Below are 24,320 nucleotides of genomic sequence, written 5' to 3'. Positions count from 1 at the left end.
TCTCTCTCTCTCTCTCTCTCTCTCTCTCTCTCTCTCTCTCTCTCTCTTTCTCTTTCTCTGTCTCTGTCATGTCTGTCTCTCATGTCTCTGTCTCTCTTTTTCTCTCTCTGCTGTGTATATATATAAGGTGAAATCAGAGAATTGGCTTCTATTTTAAAAAATGCAAAATGTTTAGAAAATCATTTTCCTTTACAAATCATTTCCTTGTGTTCCATGGCTAAACAGAGAATTACAAATCTTAATGTTCTTTATTCTCAGCTCTAGTGAATTTTTTTTCTTCCCTTTAACACTTAGAAATAATCCTACATATTTAAAATCATATGCTGTGTCCATCTCCAACACTTTTTATACTCTTATTCTTAAACAAGGGATATTTTAAATTCCAATAAAACAGTAATGATTCACAGTCTCTCCTTTTTACTTACCAGAGTGCAGCTTGCCCTGCTAAGATAAATTTATAAAATCACCTATGGTAGCTAAATTTTGAAGACTTTTTTCTCTGTTAATCTATTTTTCTAATTCTTGGACTAGAGGTTAGGTAAATATTTCTGCCTTAATTTTTGTAAGCAGCTGTATTTGACTCCCTTTTTCTTTTCCTTGGTGGTCTTCATAATTCTGTTACTATGAAATATTTTCATTGATTGTTTTCTCTTTACTTTAAAATTGTATTTTAAATTATTTCCCTCTCATTTCAAATTAACATAATATTGCAATCTATATCTACATAATTCAATAACTAAATTTAATTTATATCTATTCTCCATTTAATTGTTATTTGAATGCCTCAAATTCTTATTTGAAAGAAAGAGACCCCTGAGTTTTCAAAGACTATACCACTATGGCACCTTTTATCAATGCAGGAAATGTTTAAGTAAAGACTTGACAATAAAATGTGTGTCTGCGGTTCAAAGATTAGGCTAGATCAATAAGGAAATGGTCGGCACACTGCTCTAAATTTGGCTAAAAGTGAAATCCATTATTTTTGGCTGTATTAACTCATGAAGGTATCTCCAGGAGCCAAAGTCTTTTAATCTGTAATAATGAAGGGAAAACTTACACTGATGAAATCAGTAATTTTTTGAAATATCACAATACATAGTTGCAAAGGATCATAAGCTTTTGTGTTGGAAGGAACATCTGAGATAATCTAATGCAATTCTCTTTCTTGAGAGATATCTATATCTATATCTATCTATATATATATATATAATTTTAAGATAAATCAGACATTAACAAACATGGAAAATACATAAAAAGTTTGTGATATACTTTTTCTCTAACAGTAAAAGTTAAACATTCAATTTTGGACTCTAACATTCTAGTCTCCAATGTTCTGAATGAAGAAATTAAAAAAAATAATGATGACCAGAGTAGCTACAACACATAGAGCAAAAGCCCATTCAATATTGATGGTATTGAGGGGAAAGTTGTTGATATTCATGAAAGAGAGGAAGAACCAAACATTTTGACAAAATGACGAATCATATTAATAACCAAAAAGAAATGATGATCAAAACGAATCATTGCCTAACAACCATATGCTCACTTTTTTTAATCTCATAAAAATCTTTGTTAGAATCACCAAACACCCATTGACATCATCATTGAAAAGCATGAGAAAGGAAAATGTCATAATAACATTTGCAAATTATATTATGTCCCACAGCCAAGTTCCAGTTACACATTTGATTATAAGATATGTGTTAAAAAGGATCCTGCTATGTTGACTGTTAAATACACACACATACACACACAATCTATTTGGTAGAGTAAGAAAAGGCTCTCCTTCAAAAATGTATATATTAAATGCATATAAAATATCTTGAAAAATATAAGAGCATAAGGTATAATTGATATTAAATTTCTATAGAGGGGATATCAATAGTTTTAAAGGAAGGCCATTAGCATACATTCTCTTCTAGAAAATTTATTTGAGAAAATAGAGAAAAGTAACATAGAAGTAGGAGTTGTACTGTTAGAAGCCATACCTATGTTTATTAGATCCCAGCTCTATCAAGGCATCGATATTTGCATGCATATTCATACCACATATATGAACACATATTGTGGCCCTGCACAGTACTGTGCTTTATCATCCTCTGACTTAACATTCTGACTTGAATGCATGATTCTAATTTTTCTTCTTGATCTTTACCTAGGATGTTATATTCTTAGAAATGTCTGACTCTCTTCTTAACAACTGAATTTACTGTCAAGTATGTTAAATATGCTAAAATATTTTAAAAAGGATATACCTTTGCTCTCAGGTTTTGGTAAACATTCTTTGAATAGCCACTGCAAGTCATAATAACATGTGCAATATTCCATCAGTTATATCTTTACAATCTTGACAGTCATTATTCATCTTGAGTTGGGCCAAGAGTAAAGACAATACTTTGTTTTATTATATGCAAAATGTTTTGGATTAGCTATGCTTCTACAAATCCAGAGACCTTAAAAGTTCATTAGCTTAGTCAAGTTAGAGAAAGAACAGTCATCTAAATTGATGTGATTATTGCCCTGAGACATTAGGCAGTTTGAATTCACATGAACTTTGACAAACAATTTAGTCTATTTCAAGTCTCATGGTTTTGTGCCCACAGAGAATTTTGCTTCAATTTTAACTTACATGGTCAGAAAAAGTTCACATTGAAACCAGTTATTTAAATTTAACTTCATTAAGTTCTGTGAGTTTCCTTTCCTATTATATGATGGGCAAATGCTTTAGAACCTCATAGAAAGTATTGGAAAAAACACTATGTTTTTTATTAATATATAAGATATTAATCTATTTTAGTTGAAGTTGAAACAAAAACTTATTAGTTTAGAATAGTTTAAAGAAACCAGTGGTTATTTTAAAACTGATTTCATGTCATAACATATCAAAAAGGCTTTATGAAATTATGGATAAAGCATTTATATTTCATTATATTTTGCAAATATTTATCTGCATATAGAACATGTCTTATTCCCATAGTATATTTCAAGTTACTTCAGGGCAACCACTGTAATGGTAAGGGAATTTGAAAATATTCCCTGCCCCCTAATAGGCCTAGGGAATTTGAAGATATTCCCTGCCCCTAAATGGGCCTCAAATGGAACCCAACAGGAAGGGCCTGATTGGGGGGAGGCTTGTTTTTTAGGAAGGTCCACACCTTTTGTTACTTCCTAATTAAGCAGTGGGTCAAAAAGGTTGTGATGTCCTCTGACCCTAAAGAAGGTTATATATACTCTGAGGTGAGGTTTTGCTTTGGGGCTCACTTATGGGAAAAGTTGTGTGATTTGGCCAGATAAGAGTCTGGGTTGTCATTGAGCTCCCCAGGTTTGAAAACCCAGATGTTAGTGCTTCTCTCTCTGGTAACTGACTATGTATGTATGTAATGGTCAGACAGCTAGAAGCCCTGTCTGTTGGTATGTTGAATTGTGTTATTTTCCTTGTCTGAATTTTTGTCTGCTTGTAATTTCTCTTTATATTTTCTGAAGTTCAGGTTGCTGATGTTTTACTCTGAACCAAGTGAAATATATATAATTAAAGAACCTGTATTAGCAGCCATCCTGGGTATGCTAAGGTGCTTGTTGTTACAACAACACTGTAGTTTTTCATTATTATGAAAATTTAGTGTACTTCCCCCCCGCCCCCCCATACATGTGCATGCACACACACAGACACACACAATCACAAACAGACACACAGAGTTTTGGGAGGATCAAAACTATGTTTTTGTTCCTGTTATATAAAATGCCCATTTTCTTATTACAAAGAATGCACACTAAGGCAACTCCCTTTTATGAAAGCAGAAGGGAAATTGTTCTTTAGTTTATAACCTTTGGGGTTAATGTGGTACACTGAGAAATTAAATGAGTTTCCCAAAGTCATATAAACAATATATGTCAGGATGGGGCTTGACTGCAGGTCCTGTATCATCTATTAATGTCGCTCATTGTTTTATACACAGTAAGTCTTTGATGCATATTATTCAATGCTAAATTCAGTAGTTTAAACTCTAAATCTCAAATCAAGGCAAAATCTTTATGATTATTTTAAGTAATTGAGATTCTTTTTAATTTTCTTTGGCCAATTTGGACTTTTGATTCATGTCTGTTTGTTTTACCCTCTACCCACGAGACTCTGATAACCCTCTGTGACCTTGGTATTAAAATCTTCGTGTGTGTTTATACATATAGAAGTGTCCTGGAGGACATTGTGGTAACGTCTGTGGTATCCTTCTCAGATGGCTATTTTTTTAAATAATTGAATAAAATGCTAATTTTCACTTAGAGGTGAATTAAGATATAGTTGTTGTTGTTGTTTTCCTTATCTGAGTTCACAGATGCCCTGAGATCTATCCACAGACCTATAAATTCTATAGGCTAAGATAGAGAAAGAACGTGTTCTTTGGTTCCCAAAATAGAGGCAGAGGATGATGATTTCCTACCCCAAATTGAAGAAATTCACCTGTGTGTCTTGTGGAGTTTTAAGGACAGAACTTTGTTGTGCCCAGTAATTTTGGTTTTTGTTCTGCTGAGCTGTGACAAATAAATGCACTTGGCAAGGTATGTGTTCACAAATCTCAGGTATTAAGCTTATAGAGGTAGAGACATTTTTTTCTTTTCTGCAAAGGACTTCTTTAACCTTGGCTTTTTTAGAATCCCAAGCTTCTTCAGATTCACCTATGTTGCCACCTCCTAAAGAAAACTGTCTCTGATCCCTAATTTTTTTGTGTGTGCTTTTCTCTTTGTCTTGTACATGTATAACTATAACTGTTGGGATAGCATGGATCTTCCTAGTGAGCTGCCATTTAGGTTGGACTAGCTTTTGACTGGAACCTATTCTGCTCCCCTCCAGAAGATAAATCTAAGCTCGTTCTTTTCTTTTAGAAATATTGAAACACTTCTTAAGACTTTGTCCCTCCCCCTACCTCTGAATGTCCCTCCCTCTACCTTTGATTTTGACTATCAGGCTGGACCTATGGCAGACTGTGATTAACACAGAGTAGTTGATTCAATGGTATATCTTCACTAAATATCTTTTTGAATGCTCTTCCTCTTCAAAGGCTAAAGAAAGCTCCTTTTGCTAACTGCTGAATAACCTACAATTATATAATTTCATTCTAATATCAGACCTAGAATACCATGGAACCAGCCTGAGGTAGACCTAGCCCCAGTACTTGTATATATAAATATTATCTTTATTTCTAAACTTTAGCACAGTATCTTGCATGTAGTAAGTGTTTAATAAATGCTTATTAAATTAAACTGAACCTGATATACCACTAGGCAATCTATTAACTTCTAAGACAGCAGAGGTAGGGTGAAGATTAGGAAATATTGAGTTCAATAATAATATGGAAATATTATGACTACTTGGGAGATATTTCTCAAATTTGTTCCTTGTTAAGCCACTAATATTTTTTAAAAGGCATATTGTTTCATCTCACTATTTCAGCTTCCTTTAAAAATATACATAATATGACAATATTAATTCTTGAGGCTATCACTAAGAATTATAATAGCTTCATCTATCTTATGATCTTACTGACTTGGGCATGGCCTCTACCAGTAGAGATCCCAATCATTTCACATAGCCCCATTCTGTAGGATTACTAGCCAGGTCTTCTCCATGCACTGTGTAGCATTTGGACTGTACATGTATTATTTAATGTTCTCAGTATATGACTCTCCCTTTCTTTCTCAATTATATATTCTATTATCTATCTATCTACATACACATGTACACATATAATTTAATGCATTCTAAGAAGCCAGCTTCCCAACTAATATTTATAAAAGCAAGACAAAACAAAACAAACAAACAACAACAGCAAAACTTTGGCCTTCTACGTTGGTAATCAAAGGTTAAATATCGGAGTCAGGATGGTAAATGAATGACTTAAGTGATATTTATACATTTAAAATTAGGATAATGCAGCTATTAAATGAGAGTTGCAAGAGATCTTAGAGATCAATGCACCTTTTTTATTTTAATAGTATTTCCCTTTACGAACAAAACCAAATTACTAGCTGTTTCCTCAAAACCATACACTATCAATCACATCTATGCAGCTACAAAAACACCACCTCTTATCTGTTAAGTCACAATTAGCGCTAATAATGAATTTACTGAATTAGTAGCATGTATTCAAATTCTCATGGCACATTTCCATTGGATTAGAAACAATTACCATATTTTACATATATATATATATATAAGTTCAAATAGTATGACTTGGAGTATATTCAACTGCTTTAGGGAAATTTGGTTTTCTCACTAAGCAAGGCTAGATATACCTATATATAAATCTCTTCTACCTCAATTTAGAACTTTCTTGAATCCCCTGACTGAAATTATTCTTCCCATCATTAAATATTCCTAGGTGGCTTCATCATTTCTGTCTATATATTATTTTGGCAAAGGATTTTTCTGTATGGTAGTATGAGATTTTGTTGATCATATGATTTTTGTTGATTTTGTTATTGATATAGTCAGTTATGCTGATAGTTTTCCTAATATTGAACCAGCTATGCATTCCTGGTAAAACTCACCTGGTTACTGTATATGATTTTCATGATATATTGCTGAAATCTTGCTAGTGTTTCACTTCTAATCCTTGCATCACAATCTGTTAGGGAAATTTGCCTATGTTTTCTTTCTCTGTGCTCTCCCTGGTTTGGATATCAAAACCATATTTGTATTATAAAATAAATTTGGCAAAACCCCTTTACCTATTTTTTTTTTCAAAACAGTTTATAGAATTGTATAATTAATTATTCTTTAAACATTTGGTAGCATTCATTCAACATTGTGAATTCATCTGATCCTTGGATTTTTTTTTTAGTCTATTTTGGCTTGTTTATTTTTTTCTAGGATAGGATTATTGAAGTACCCTATTTCCTCTTCTCTTAATCTGGCCAATTTATATTGGTAAAAATGCATCCATTTCACTTACATTGTCACATTTGCTGATATATAATTTGACAAAATAGTTCCTAATAATTGCTTTAATTTTTTCTTTATTGTTGGTAGATTTTACCCTTCTCATTTTTGGTACTGGTATTTTTTTTCTTTCTTTTTAAAATCAAATTAACCAATGGTTTATCTGCTTTATTAGCTTACTCATAAAACCAGCTTTCGTAGTTCAATGGTTTTCTTACTTACAATTTTATTAATCTCTCCTTTGATTTTTAAATATTTCCAATTAGGTGCTTAATTGGCAATTTTTTATTCTTTTTCTAATTGCTTTTTTTTAACTGCCTGGTTCATTGATATGCTATTTATCTATTTTATTGATGTATATATTTAGAGAAATAAAGTTTTCCCTGAGTAGTACTTTGGCTGCATCCCATCAATTCTGGTATGTTGTCTCATTGTTGTCATTCTCTTTAATGAAATGGAAAATTGTTTCACTTGACCTTTTTTGCTTCTTCAGCACCAGAATTCAATTTAAGGTATTATTTTAGAGATTTGGGGGAGGAATTTGGGAGAGCTAGGGTCACTGCTCCTCTTCTCTGCCATGTTTGCCTTGTCTTTAACATAAAGTTTTGAATGTATTACTTAAAAAAATTATTAAGTGTTTGTTGATTTCTAATTTGAAAATGGGACAAAAACATGATTTTTATTCCTTCTTTTTTTCTACTATGCCACACTGCTCTATATCCACAAAGTCAGCACCTAATCCATTTCTGTGTGTTTTGTATTCTAGGATACTGTTAACAATTGTATTGCCAATTAACGGTAGTCATTTTTTGATATTTTATGGGGTTCATTTTAAAGCCATAAATGAATATATGCTAGTATATATTAAAATTTTCTCCTCCTCTCTTATATTTCCCCTCTTTCTCTCTTTTACCCACCTCCCCTGTACCTTCCTGTACCAAGCACAGTACGTTAATAAAAATGATTTTTAGTCAGAAAAATTACTTGTCATCAAAGAAAAAAGGCATCAGATGGAGGCATAAAGTTTATTAAATATGCTCCACCCCCTGATGCCTTTCTCCATTCTTATAACATAAAAAGTTTTGAATTTGGCTTGTTTAAAAAAATACATAATCAGATTTTTGGCTGTAGTATTTTAGGGAGCCTTAGGGCACTACTTATATAGTCCTTTATTGTGTGTGGGAAAATTTAGATTAACATGCCTTTGGCATGTCCATCTTCCATTTTGGGGAGCAAAATCCAAAGTATCTGAGACATGGACAAGTTTGATACAGCTTTTCTACTCTCGTTCCAGCCAAATCAGTATTTTGATATTGGGCATACCAACATTTAGCATGTTTATTCTGATGCTTGTTTACTTTGGTATCCACCACAGCCAAGTTTCTTGTCTTCAGTCTTAGTGGATGATTCAGTGATCTGGATCAGTAATACAGCCTTGTTCCTCTTTAGTATACTTTTATGAGACAGTTTTTGCTGTCTAAGAAGTCAAAGAGTATGAGTGAGGAAAATTAAGATTGTCTTCTTTTTTGTATCTGAGGATATGCTTCAAAAATATATCACTGGCATTCACGATTTTTGATTAAGTGAACAAAATTCTCTTAAGTATCTTTTAGGAAGAAATAGTCCTACATGTTTGTTTTTAAAATGGGTGTTACCTGGTTTTAATTCTACTCATTTTTGATGGTAATGCAATCTAATGCTGATATAGGACAGCTTTCTGTGAAACCCATCAGAGGGATATATAATATAGATCCATGATCAATATTAAAATTCCAACTGAAAAGTTTTATGAACATCTTTCAGATGATTGAATTCAGTGAGGTTAATGGACTAAATGGGATTAGGTAAGAGGATTTTATTCATGCAATTGTATAAGTGATATTATTTTCTCTGTCCTTTCTTGCTTCCTAGTTTGAGGATGAGAGATATGACCTATTTATGGAAGAGTAAATCCTTTCAAGGAGCAAAAATATAGGCCTCACTATCTAATTAGGTTCTAGAAAAATGAAGAGAAAAGAGGAGCTGAACTTCCAAAGCTTTAAAAAAGCAAAATGTTCATCTAACTGGGAAATACTTGCGTTTCCTTATGCTGTACATTACATGTGAGTTACATGTAGTGTGTACCTATTTCTTATTACTGAAGATTATACAAGAAAACTGAATGACTGTTTACAAAAGTCCCCTCTCCCTATTTCTTTCTGAGTTTATATTCTATATTACTGTTTTAAAGGAAAATCGATCTCTGATTTCCAATAGGGCTCCATGAAAGCTTAATATCCCTTCCAAAGGACACACTATAAAAGTAAAAGTGACACATTTTAACTTGTTCTCAGTGCATAGCTGCACTTTTTAACCACAAGTAACTAATTTATTGGAAATTATACATTTTCCTTTTCATTTGCACTTGTAAAAAAAAATGAATTATTTCTAAGCCATTCTAGTTTTATGGTAAATGAAAGATGACTTGATTCCAAAATATTCACTAAATTAGGTGATTTTACAAGACCTTTATTTCTAAAGTACTAGGACCTTGGTAACATAGAACTTCCAAAGACAAGGCTAGAGAGTGTTTTTAGTGAGAAAACATTATTATCCATTCACCTTATAATGTGTATTTCATCTGAGCATGCCTAGCCTGTGACTCTGTGAATGGCCCCTTTTGAGAAATGGAAAGTAATAGAAAGAGCTGGCAGGAAGAAAGAACAACACAGTTTTTCATTATGACTTAAGTTGAGTGATAGTTCAGAACTAGGCAACAGAAATCCGAATCTGATATGTGTGTAAATTGAAAAAGTCCCAAATCTGGAGTACTATTCTATCAACAACTTCTGTCATAGGGGCGTTTTTTTTTTATAAGTTGTATCAGTTTGTTGTCCCCACAGTACTTCCACCCCTGCCACTTTTTTAATGCTCCTGTAAAATAAATGAAGGTTTCTATAATATACGTTTTCTTACATTTTTATCAGTCAACACACAGAATAGCTTGACATAAATTATTGCAAAGAATTGAATTCAACAAAGTAGATTCACATGGCATGTGTGTCCCTGGTAGTAGTTGCCAACATGTTACAAAAAAAAAATCACTTTGCACAAGTATTGTAAATTGTTTAACCACAGGCTTCCTAAGGGTTGAAAAACATGTATCTTTGGCACAGGCATAAAATAGATCATGGAAGGTTTCTCTCAGGTGATATCAGAATTATAGATTTAATAGTTGGTCTTTAATGGTCTTTAATGGTCATCTAAACAAACACCTATTCCATTTTATAGATAAAAAATACCAAGCCTCAGAAATAGTATGTGACATATCCAAGGTCATAATGGCAGTGAATAGTGGATCTGAGATTTGAACCTAGGTTCAGTGATTCAAATAATAATAATAATAATAGCTAATATTTTTACAGCACTTTCTATATGCCAGGAACTGCTCTGTTTTACAAGTATTATCTCATTTGATCCTAAAAACGACCTTGTAAGACAGATGCTACTATTATCTCCATTTTCCAGATGAGGAAACTGAAGCAAACAGACATGAAATTACTAACCCGGGGTCACACAACTAGTAAGTGTCTAAGGCCATATTTATACTAAGGTCTTCCTGACTCCAGACCTGGAAATCTATCCACTGAACCACCTAGTTGCCTCTAGCTCTCCACTCCATGTCACCCCCATTTTATGCATGCTGTGTGTACATATATGTGTAAATGTGTATATGTGTGTAAATGCACATACATAGGTGTATATATATATATATGTCTATCTACACATTTTTGAGAACTTAAACGGCATTAGCTAAATTTGTCAGAAGATACTTTTTATTTTTTGCTTTTTTGGAGGGCAATTGGGGTTAAGCTACTTGCCCAAGATCACACAGCTAGTTTTTGTGTTAAGTGTCTGAGGCCAGATTTGAACTCAGTTCCTCCTGACTCCAGTGCCCATGCTCTATTCACTGCACCACCTAGCCGCCCCAGAAGATACTTTTAAGGTACAGCAATGATATCACAAAGATAATTCAGAGAAATGAGTATTTAGCAAAAGCAGGCACACACACTAGTCATCTAAAGCAATATATGACACAGCCTGGTGGCATAGTTAATTGACATGGATGTAGGAAGTTCCATGTTTGAAACCAGCTCAAGACACAGTAGCTCTTTGACTCCGGCCACGTCACTTAACTTTACCTCAATTCACTTTCTGTGAAATGGGGACAGTAATAGTATATTACTTCCTTGAGTTGTAAGAATAAAATGAGATGATATATAATATGTAATATTATTTATATATTACTTTACAAATCTCAAAGCACTTAATGCATGTGAGTTATTGAATTGTTCTTATTATGAATTTATGGGACTGTCAAAATGCCTACACAACTGAAAATATAGACAATATAGCTTGCCAGTGAGCACACTGAAGTGTAACACATGGCAATTCAGCTATCTAACATTCATTCTCTATCACCAAATCTCATTATGCCAAACTCAAAGATTTGTCCATTTTAGCACACACTGACTACAGAGATTTGATCTTTGTTTCATTTGCTTTTCTAAGAAATATGTACCTAACAGACCTTTTCCTGGTGGCATGTTTTATTCCACTGTGGTGACATCTGGATAAACCTCGATTGTTGCCAGGACTATTATTAACAATGACAAAAGAAAGGTTCATAATTCAAAACATAATGGTTATGAATTTTCTCCCATACCACTAGTTTTGCTGGAACATAAAACAAGTTCTAGGTAGTCAAGGTAACAATAAATCATAATTTTAATGCATTTCTTAGTGCCCCTTAGAACCCCATTTATTTTACTTTCTATAGGCCTCAATAGTCTCTATTCCATTTCCAGGGCTCAATATATTGTGTTCATATCACAAGCTAGACCTAAGCGTTCACCTAAATAGCAAATTCTTTGGTCTGGCATTAACATTTCACTGATAATATGCTTTTCATATCTTTTGGCATTCCTGTTAAATTATTCATATGGTGTTATATGAAAACACATGACAATTTTTTAAAAATGTATTCTTCTAGCATCTTGCAATCAGCTAGAATGCCACTCTTAGGGTTATTTTTCTGAATCTTACCATCTGAATGTTCTGAATAAATTTTACTTTATTCAATAAGTTTCGCTGTTGTTTCCAAGCATTTCTTTTATGATTTCTACAGCTTCACTTCTATTGTATTACCCTTCTATTTTATTTTTTTCTTCTTGTCTTGATTTCCCTTTATATCTGCCATGTGCTTCACTTTACCATTTTTGCAATCTATCATTTTTGCTTTGAAAAAGATATTCCCTATTATCTGATCTTCTCTAGATGTACTTAACTTTGTGACACTCTTATTTCTCAGAGTGACCTTTGTGATATAATTCTTCACTGCTACATCTTGAAAGTGTCTTCTGACAGGTTTAGCTGCTGCCCTTTTAATTCTCCAATACCTGAACTACCCTGCTGTCTGTAATATAGTATATGCCATACCATATTGTCTGTGCTTCTTAAATATGAGACAGAGGAACCATAATTCTTGATACTGCCATTCCCTAGTTATATTATGCATTTTTCTTTTGCAATTGTTCCTTGAAATTGTAGTTATTTATCTAAAATAAATATATAAAAATTCAGTGTAATGCAAACACATACACACTCACATAATCCCCTTTGAGGAAAATATGTCTGTACATTAGTGGGTAAATAATTTTTTCCCATTCCTGGAAAAAAAGGAGAGTGAACTTCTGACCTTTGTTAAGGGGTGAAGAAAAGGAAATATATTTATTGGAGTTTTTATCAGAGTAGATTCATAAGAAGAAGTATTAGTATAATAGCTCATTTTTCTATAATGACTTAAGGTTTACAACTATTTATTTCATAATAATACTGCAAGGTAATTATGACAACTTAAGAGCAGGTTTATCTCCATTTTATATATAACAAAACTGATTCTCAAAGGACTAAGTGACTTTTTCAAATTAATGATGATGATGATTAACAATGTTAACTACATTTATGGCAAGAATATCAAATACTATAGTATTTGATTCTTACAAAAATGTTGTTAAATTAGAGCTATTTTTATTCCCGTTTTACAGATCACAAAACTGTGCCACAGCCTCACCAGCAGTCTTTTTACTTTGTAGGAGCTTCCACCATGTGATTCTCATTTTCCAGTTCTATTTTAGGTATCATCCCCAGAAGAATGCAAGTTCATTAAGAAAAGAGACTATCATCCATTCCTTAGAACCTTGCCTGACTCAAAGGAAGTGCCAAATTACTGCTCTATTTACCAATCTATTATCTATTTATATGACTTTCCCAGAGTTACTCAGATCATAAATATCTAGTCAAGATTCAAACTCAGGTTTTCCTGATGCCATGTGTAATATTCTCTCAACCAAACTATCTAGTCACTACGTGCAGATTTTAAGTGGTAAATATTGGAATCCTGTTGTCAAATCTGATTTTGCTCAGGTTGCAGCACATTCGGTTATCCAATAACAATGTGGAAATATATAGGAGGGAGAGGTATAAAGGGGTGGGAGGATGCCAATTAGAGAATACAATTTGATGCTAACAAAAAGGGAGTAATAGGTTCAAAATATATCTATTTTTAAGCTTTTAATCCTTTAAGGTTATTTGATGTCCGATTAATGTACAAAGAACTTGTCCATTCCAGGGGTTGGAAAACAGCCAAGTACAACTGTGCTTCCACATATAGGAAGGCAGAGCAGAATTTGATTTAACTTGGTTCCAGACCCTTTGACAAAATTCCCTCTAAAAGACCAATCATCTCACATGATGTATTGAAGGCTACCATTATAGAACAATTCATAATGCCTGGCAACATTTCTCTCTCTCAGGTGTTTAATAAATGTTCATTGAGAAGGGAACCTGTTCTTGCCTATATCACCTTTTGAGATTTTTTTCCTTGTTTTAACTTTTATTGAATATCCTAATTTGTTAACTTTCAATTGTCTGTTTAATTGACTGAGATTGCTTTGAATGATGATATTATTTTTTCTAAGGTACAGGCCATCTGTACTATTCTCTTTTGGTGTCTCCTAGAAAATGAAAAGAATATTCACTATACCAGCACTATCCTGATCACTGGAAACAAACAAACTGATTTCTGGTTCTACTCTGAACTCTGGGAAAAATCATTAATTGATTGATAGTCAACCTACTTTTAGTATTTCACTAATGTTACAGTTGTGTGAACAATGTCATACTTGCAATATTTATACATAGCTATTGATTAGTTTGCTATGACCAACAAGTCATCTGACAAAACTTCAACGTCTCTGCCCTGGTTCATTTTGTACTCTAAAGCCAAACTTGCCTGCTACTCCAATTATCTTTTGATTTCCAAATTTAGCATTCCAGTACCTTATGATGAATGTGACAACTTTTTGTTTGTTATTTTTAGAAGATATTGTAGGTCTTGGGAGAAATGATCAGCTTTGGCTTCTTTGGTATCAGTGTTTGGACCACAGATCTATATTTCTGTGATGCTGAATGGTTTGCCTTATTTGAACAGATATAATTTTGTCATTTTTAATATTATATCCCAATACTGCTTTTCTAACCCTGTTATTGACTATGAGGACTACTCCATTTCTTCTAAGGGATTCTTTTGCATAGTGAAATATTTTGTGATTACCTGAATTAAAGTCATCCACTCCAGTCAATTTAAGTTCACTGACACCCAAGATGTCTCCTGTTTGATCACATTCAGCTGACCTTGATTCATAGATCTTATACTCCAGTTTCCTACAAAATACTGATATTTAAAGCATCATATTTTCTTATCATCACCAGACACACATGCAGCTAAGCTTCCTTTTGGCTTTGGCCTAGCCACTGCAGTAGTACTGGAGCTCCTTGTATTTGTCCTCTACTCATCCTCAATCATGCATTAGACACCTTCTAATCTGAGGGGCTCATCTTTTGTGTCATCTCTTATCATTTTAGTTTTGTCCATGGGGCTTTCTTTGCAAAGATAATGGAGTGGTTTACATTTCCATGTCCAATGGATAATCTTTTGTCAGAACTCTCCACTATGACCTGTCCTTCTTGGGTAAACTTGCATGGGATAGTTCATAGTTTTATTGAGCTACGCAACCCCCCTCCTCGACCACCGCAGCAACAAAGCAGTGATCCAGTGATGCAACCACCCAAAAGGCAACACTACACATGGATATTGCTAGATGGCCAGTCTCAAAATTAGATTGATTATACATTTTGCAGCAAAATGTAGAGAAGCTATGTATAGTCATTTAAAAACCAAACATATAGCTAACTGTGGCTCAGTTTCTTATTGCAAAATTCAGATTTAAATTGAAGAAAGTAGGAAAAGCCAAATGACCATACTAGGTATGACCTAAATAACATCTCTTATGAATATGAAGTGGAGGTGATTAATAGATTTAGGAGATTAGATCTAGCAGATAGAGTGCCTGAAGAACTATGGACAATCTGCTATATCGTACAGGAAGAAGAAATAAAAAGAAAACGAGAAAAAATCCAAAGAAAAAGAAGAGCAAAGAAGCAAAATTGTTTTGTCTGATGTAGCTTTATAGATAGCTGAGGAATGAAGGAAAATGAAAAATAAAGGAGATAGGAAACCAACTTAATACAAAATTCTGTAGAATGGCAAGGAGAGATAAGGAGGATTTCTTATACAAAAGAAATATTGTATAGTTCTTGTGTTCTCTGTGTATCTTGTTATGATACACAGATTATGAAGAAATATTCTTCTGTACAAAGAAACAAAAGCAAACAAGGGAATGGGAAAGTCAAGAGATCTCTTCAATAAAATAAGAGATATCAAGGGAATGTTTCATGCAAAAAAAATGGCATCATAGAAGACAAAAATGGCAGAGAATATACAGAGTTGTACAAGAAAGATATTTATATCACCTATAACCATGATGGGGTGCTTATTGATTTAGAGCCAGATATCTGTAAAAATCAAACAAAGTGATCCTTAAAAAGCATTGCTAACAATAAGTTGGGGGGGAGTGGTGATGGAATTCTAGTTGAATTACTTATAATCCTAAAAGATGATGCTGTTAAAGTGCTATACTCATTATGCCAGTAAATTTGGAAAACTCAACAGTTAGCCAGTAGATTGGAAAAGATCATTTCACATCCTAAACCTAAAGAAAAGCAATGCCAAGGAAAGTTCAAATTACCAAACAAGTCTACTCATTCCACATGCCAGCAAGGTTATGTTTAAGATTCTGCAATAGGTTTAAACAATATTTTAACTGAGAATTATCAGAAGTATAAACTGATTTTCGAAGAGGCAGAGGAACTAGAAATCAAATTGCCAACATTTTATTGATTATGAAGAAAACAAGGAAGTTTCAGGAAAACATCTCCTCCTGCTTCATATGACTACATATTGTGGATAACAACAAAATGTGGCAAGTCCTCAAAGAGATGGAAGCTCAAGATCATCTTACTTATCTCCTGAGGAAACTGTATGCAGGCCAAGAAAGAACAGTTAAATCCAAACATGAAAGAAATCATTGATTTAAGATAAGAAAAGGACTATGACAAAGGTGTATATTGTCACCTTATTTATTTAACTCACATGCAGAGTACATCATGCAAAATGCCAGGCTGGACAAATCAAAAGTTGGAATTAAGGTTGCCATGATAATTATCAACAATTTCAATTATGCAGATGATACCACTCTGATGACATAAAGTGAAGAAGAATTAAGATGAAATGGAGGTAAAAGAGGAAGAGTATAAAAACTGGCATGAATATTAACATAAAAAACAAATAGATCTTGGCAAGTGGTACCATTACTCATTGGCAAATAAAGGGAGAAGAAATTGAAGAAGTGGTAGATTTTATATTTTTAGACTCAAAGATCACTACTGATGGTGATTGTAGCTATGAAATTAAAAGATACTTGCTCCTTGGAAGGAAAACTATGGCAAATCTGGACAGTGTAGATATCATCTTTTTGAAAAAAATGTCTAAGTCAAAGCAATGATTTTTTGAAAAGCAATGTATGGCTGGGAGAACTGGACTGTAAGGAACGCTGAGTACTGTCACATTTGAATTGTGGTGCTGGAGAAGACTTTTGAGAGTCTCTCCAGTATTAAGAAGAACAAATCAGTCAATACTTAAAGAAATTAATCCAGGCCCTTCACTGGAAGGTCAAATACTGAAACTTCAAATACTGAAACTTAAATACTTTGACCATATAATGAGAAGACAGGACTCATTGGAAGAGATTTTGTTGCTGGGAAAGATTGAAGGCAAAAGGAAAAGGGGATGGCAAAGGATGAGATGGATAGATAGTGGAATGGAAACAATGAACATGAATTTAGACAGACTTTGAGAAATAATGGAGGAGAGATGGGGATGCCATGGGTGCTATGTTCCGTGGGGTCACAAAAAGTCAGACACAACTGAAATCTGAAGAACTAAATATTTATAGAAGTTGGTTCCCTAGAAAGCCAATTTGTTTCTTGTTATATGTGTGTGTATGTATATGTATAGAATTATACAATATTTGAGATTTTAGCTAGCAAGATACACAGAGAACACAAGAACTATATAAATACTACAAAACACTTTATAGGAATAATAAGAGACCTAAATAATTGGAGGGCATATTCATGTGTAGAACAAGCCAATAAAATAAAATTATAATTCTACCTCAATTAATTTTCTTAGCAAGTATCATACCAACAAAATCAAATTTCTAAGAAGTATCACTTTATAAAGATAGAAAAAATATATAAAATCCATCTTGGGAGGAAAAAATGAAGAATTTAAAATGAACAAAAAAGAGTGATGAAGGATGATTTACCAGTACTAGATCTCAAACTATATTACAATGCCACACTGATTAAAAGATTTTTGGTACTTGTGATGGTAAAGGAATTTTAATATCTTCCCTGCCCATTAGTAGGCCTAGAGAATTTGAAGATCTTCCCTGCCCCTTAATGGACCTCAAATAGAACCCAACAGGAAGAGCTTGATTGGGGGGAGGTTTTGCTACTTTGTAATTAGGCAGTAGGTCACAAAGGTTGTGATGTCCTCTGACCCTGAAGAAGGGTACACACACACACAAACACACACACACACACACACACACACACTTGAGGTGAGGTTTTGCTTTGTGGCTCACTTTTGGGAAGAGTTGTGTGATTTGGCCAGATGAGACTCTGGGTAGCCATTGAGCCCCCCAGCTTTGAAAACCCAGATGGTGATACTTCTTTCTTTGGTAACTAACTATGTATGTATGTATGTGTGTATGTATGTATGTATGTACTAGTCCAACAGCTAGAAGCCATATCTGTTGGGTCTATTGAATTGCGTTATTTTCTCTGTAATTTTTGGTCTGCTTGCTTGTGATTTCTGTTCATATTTCCTAAAGTCCAGGGTACTGACTTTTTCCCCTGAACTAGGTAAATTATATATATATGTAATGTTTGGTTAAAGTAAGATTAACACTTTTTGAGTTGCTTTCCTTTAGAAAAGCAGTTCAAAGAACCCTTGATTCCAGTCATCCTGGGTGCTTGCTGCTACAGTACTGGTTAAGAAACAAAGAGAACTATCAGTGGAACGGATTAAGTACCTAAGACATAAAAGTACATGGGCTCATTAGATTTGATAAACTCAAAAACTAAGGCTACTGTGCTATTAATTCATTATGTGAAAAAAAGTTCTGGGCAAACTTAAAGGAGTATGGCAGAAACAAGAAGAAGACTAACATGTCACACCATGTGCCAAAATAAGCTCCGAATATATATTTGACTTAGAAATAAAAGTTCAGATGATTAAAAAATTAGAGCAGCAAGAAAAAAAATAAATAAACCAAACTTCTGGTTCTATGGATAGGTGAAAAGTTCATGACCAAACAAGCAATGAAGTGAATCAATGAAAATAAATGAACAAGAAATGTTTTTTTTTTCTTTTTTAAACAATCAAAAACAATGTAGCTAAAATTAAAATGGATGTAGGTAACTGGAAGGCGAAAAATATTTTGAGTAACTTTCCATGATGCATACATACTTACATATATACATACATTCACACACACATATGAAGCTGGTTCAAATTTAAAATGATAAAAAACTATTCCAAAATTAATAAATAGTAAAAAGATACAAAGCAGCTTTTTTCTAAGGATGGAATTCAAGTTATCAATAGCTATAAAATATCAAATCAATAACAGAGAAGTTCAAATTAAAGCCTCTTTAAGATGCTGACTTACACCAATTAGATTTAAATGTTAATTTAAAATACTGTTTTTAGAAGGGCTAGGTAGAAAAAAAAACTGACATTAATGCACTGTTGAGTCCCCTCATTATTTATCTAAGAATTCTGTAAAGTGATTTGGAATTATGTCCGTAAGGTTACTAAATAGTGCACATGCTTTGTTTCTAAAATCTTACAAATATTTGGCTTTAGAAAAAGCATTAGAAATGAAACAAGCAAATATAAACAAGTTTTTTCAGGCAAAAGGAACAAAATGAACAAAAATGTGGCAGTGGTAACAGCACATTTTAAGGGGCACAGAATCACCTATTTTATTTGGAGGCTATGGTACATCATGGAGCAAGTAATATGAAGTGTCTATGTTAAGGCATTCACAAATTGTGGAAAACCTTGAGTTCCAAACAAAGGGATTGAGAATTTATTCAGTAGATTATAAGGAGCTGTTAATGTTTTATTTTTGTTTGTCTGGTTTTGTTTTGTTTTGTTTTTGCATTGTCTATGCATAGGAAAGATGAGGATCACTTCTTCATGGAAGAGCATGGAGCAAGAGTACAGATTTGAAGAAGTTATAACTGTAAGGTATGTGGTAATGAGGGTCTTACTATGGTGGTGTTAGTGAGAAGAGAGAAAAGAAGATGAATTCTTGAAGTGTTGTGGAGGTGGATTCAAAAGAATTTGGTAATTATTTTGATGTTAAAAATGAAGAAAAATGGGGAAAATAACCCTAAAAACCTAAAATAACCCTAAGGTTAGGAGTATGAAAGATAAACACAGGGGGCAGAGTCAAGATGGCGGAGTGGAAACAGGACTTCCTCAGGGCCCCTGCTTCCACCGCCTGCAATTCATGTAAAAGGTGAATCTGAATAAACTTTGGAGCTACAGAACACACAAAATGTCACAGAGAAGCTAACCTCCCACTAGGGGCAGCCCAGCAGGCCAGCAGGAAGCAGGCAGAGCAGTGCTCTGAGAGCCAAGCCAACTGGAGCCGGAGGTTTTAGACCCAGGGCAGCCACAGCCAGCTGCCAGCTGGAGGGACTTCAGATCACCAGCAGCTGTGGTAGTTTCCAGAATTATCAACACATAGATGCTAAGGACAAAGTGAGAGGTCAGTGCAGTGTGGACTTTAGGATCCAGTAGTCTGGGAGTTCAGTCTGGCCTTTGTCCCCTGGAGGGAGAAGCCTCTGAGGTGCCGCGGCTGTGAAGCCACCACCATGTGGAAGCTTCAGCTACTGGCTTGCAGAATGTTTCCTGTTACAATTACATGGGTAATCGCTCTTGCTTTAACCTGCTTGGATCTGGATTGCGGTCTATGGTGGAGGTCCCGGGGTGTGCAACCAGCTTGCCAGAGTGTGTGGAGGCTTCAGAGAGGGCACCCAACTAACAGCTTCGGCAGCTGAGAAAAGGCCAGCTATTGGGACAAAGCTCCTCTGTCTGGTAGCAGAATCCTACTGTGGCAAAAAGCTCAAAAGTCAAGCAATTGAGTGGCAAAATGAACAGACAAAGGAAGCAAAGGAAGCAGAACAATCCAATTTTATACACCTATTTTCGGGATGAAAAGGATCAAAGCATGAAATGAAAGAAAGACAGAACTCCTGCACCAAAAGCTTCCAAGAAAAATATGAGCTGGTTACAGGGATATTCAAAACCAAATAAGAGAAGTGGAGAAAAAAATGGGGAAAAGAAATGAGAATGATGCAAGAAAATTATGAAATGAGAGTTAACAACCTGACTGAAGAAAATAACACCTTAAAAATAGACTAACTCAAATGGCAAAAGAGGCTCAAAAAGGCAATGAGGAGAAGAATGCCATAAAAAGCCAAATTTGCCAAATGGAAAAAGAATCTCAAAACCTCACTGAAGAGAATAATTCCTTCAGAATTAGACTGGAGCAAATGGAAGCTAGTGACTTTGTGAGAAATAAAGATACTATTAAACAAATCCAAACAAAGAAAATAGAATGCAATGGGAAATATATCATTGGAAAAAAACACTGACCTGGAAAATAGATCCGGGAGTGATAATTTAAAAATAATTAGACTACCTGAAAACCATGATCAAAAAAAAGAACCTAGAAATTATCTTTCAAAAAATTCTCAAGGAAAATTGCCCTGATGTTTTAGAACCAGAGGGCAAAATAGAGGTTGAAAGAATCCACCGATCACCTCCTGAAAAATATCCCAAACAGAAAATTCCTAGGAATATTATAGCCAGGTTGTAGAATTCCCAGATCAAGGAGAAAATATTACAAACAGTCAGGAAGAAAGAATTTCAATATTGTGGAAACACAATCAGGATAACACAGGATCTGGCAGCTTCTACACTGAGGGAATGAAGGGCTTGGAATATGATACTCTGGAGGTCAAAGAAGCTGGGATTAAAACTAAGAATCACCTACCCAGCAAAACAGAGTATCATGTTTCAGGGGAAAATATGGTCATTCAGTGGAATAGAGGACTTTCGAGCATTCTTGATTTAAAAAAAAAACACAGTTGAATAGAAAATCTGACATTCAAATGCAAGAAGCAAGAGAACCATGAGAAGGTAAATAGGGAAAAGAAATCATAAGGAACTTATCAAAGCTGAACTACTTACATTCCTACATGGAAAAATGATAATTGTAACTTATGAAACTTTTCTCAGTATGATAATAGTTGAAGGGAATAGAAATGTGTGTGTGTGTATACACACCTATATATGTCTATATAGGAGGTATATGGGCATATGAATACATATGTGAATGTGTGTATATATGTGTACAGGTATACATAGATAGAGGGCACAGGACCAATTTAATATGAAGGGATGATACTTAAAAGGTAAAATTCAGAGGTGAGAGAGGAATATAATGAGAGGAGATGGGGAGAGACAGAATGGGGTAAACTATTTCATATAGAAGAGGCAAGGGAAAATGGTTACAATGGAGGAGAAGAACAGGAAGGCAAATGGGAATGGTTCAACCTTATTCTCATTGAATTTGCCTTAGAGAGTGAATGACATACACATTAAATAGGGCATCTTGCCCTACAGGAGAGTAGGGGTGAAGGGAATGAGTGGGGGAGGTGGTGGAAGGGAGGGCAGGCTGAGGGGGAGGAAAGTTGGAAGCACCCACTTTTGAAAAGGGATGGGATCAAAGTAGAGAATAGCTCTAGTGGGAGGTGGGATAGGAGGGAGGGAAATATAGTCAGTCTTTTACAATATATCCACTATGGAAATATTTTACATAGCTACATATTTACAACCCATATTGAATTGCTTATATTCCCAGTAAGGGTGGGTGATGAGGGAAGAAGAAGAAGAATCTGGAATTCAAAGTTTTAAAATCAAATGTATTATTTTACATGTAACTGGGAAATAAGATATACAGGCACTGGGGCATAGAGATCCATCGTGCCCTACTGGAAAGTTGGAGGGAGTATTGGGGAAGATATGGGAGAAAGCAGACTGGAGGAGGGGATATCCAGTGGGACCACTATTTTGGGGTGGTGGGTAGGGGAAAAATGGGAAGAAAATTTGTAATGCAAAATATTTCAGAAATCAATGGTGTAAACTTGAAGCTAATAAAGCATGAAAAAAAGAAAGACGAAGACAAATAGTGGTGCCCCTACAAAATAATTCTGAAGGAGGCGGAACATGATTAGGACTTACATGGTTATCAAATGAGAATTACAAGGGACCTTAGAGGCTACCAATCCATCACTCTCATTTGATATTCTTGACAAAGAAACTAAGGTCCACACTGGTAAAGTAACTAGCTGAAGATCACCAAAATAGCACATGGCAGGGTAAGAATTCCCACCTAATACTTGGTTTCAAGTCAATTCATCTTCCAACCTCATCACTAGAGAAAGGGTGGCTTGAAGTCATTCAGGATATCTTATGGTTAACTGCACAATAATGAGCTCATATGTTAACATTTCATCTCACTTTCATTATTAGGATCAAATCCAATGCAATTATAGTAAATGCTAGAATGTACTGATATAATAGGATCAAAAAAATTGTAGTTTGCCTAGACATAGATTATCATTTCCCCAAAATTGTTCTCTCCAAAGTTACCAATGATTCCATGATGTCCATGTCAAATTGCTTTGTCTTAATTCCCATTTGACCCAACCTCTCTGCAGCCTTTGACACTCTTGATCATTCTCTCCTCCTTGAAACTCTTATCTCTCTGTGTTTTGGGGATACCAGTCTCTCCTGGTTTTCCTCCTACCTATGTGATTGCTCCTTATCAGTCTCCCTGGATCCTCCCCAAAATTACTCTATCTAATTGTAAGGGGCCCAGAGGGTTCTTCCATCTCCATGCTTAAAATTATCAAATTGACCTATCCTGCCTCAAACTCTATGTTGATCTCTAGTCTTCTCCAACTACCTTTCATACAAACATCTTAAACTAGCTTTCCAATAGACATTCTAAATTGAATATTTCCAAAACTGAGTACATTATATTTTCCCCTAAACTTTTCCCCTCCTACCTTTTCTATTATTGTATAGGACAACAGCATTATTCTAGTCCCTTAGGTTCACAACCTAGATGATATCCTGTACTCCTTACTATCTCTCTCACCGCTCCCCCCATATACAATATGTTGACAAAGCCTGTTGATTTCACCTGTACAACTCTTGAATCGACCCCCTCCTCTCCTCTGACATTGCCACCTCTAATATGGCATCTCATTACCACAAATTGTGCTATTTCAAGAGCCTGCTGAGGCATCTGCCTGGCTCAGTTCTCTCTCCATTACAGTAAATTCTCCATTCAGCCACAAAAGGTGTATTTATGTTTTGTTTTGTTTTCTTGAAGTGCAGGTACATCCATTTCACTGTATTACTCAATAACTAGTGATTCCCAATTTCCTTCAGTACTAAATATAACATTCTCTTTTCAGAATTCAATACCTTTCATAAACTAGCTGTCTCCGTTTCCCCATTCTTCTTATAGTTTACTTTTCTCCATATAGTCTTAATTCCAGTGACAAACACCTCCTTCCTTCCCTCTTTCCTTCCTTCCTTCCTTCCCTCCCTCCCTCCCTCCTTCAATCCTGCCTTCCTTCCTTCCTTCCTTCCTTCCTTCCTTCCTTCCTTCCTTCCTTCCTTCCTTCCTTCCTTCCTTCCTTCCATGTATAAGACACTCCATTTCTT

This window comes from Petaurus breviceps, unplaced genomic scaffold (assembly GCF_028583685.1).
Source record: "Petaurus breviceps papuanus isolate PSGF00001 unplaced genomic scaffold, PetGlider_PUasm1.0 151, whole genome shotgun sequence".
Lineage (NCBI taxonomy): Eukaryota > Metazoa > Chordata > Mammalia > Diprotodontia > Petauridae > Petaurus > Petaurus breviceps.
The sequence above is the reverse complement of the archived record's forward strand: the minus strand, read 5'-3'. Positions refer to the sequence as shown.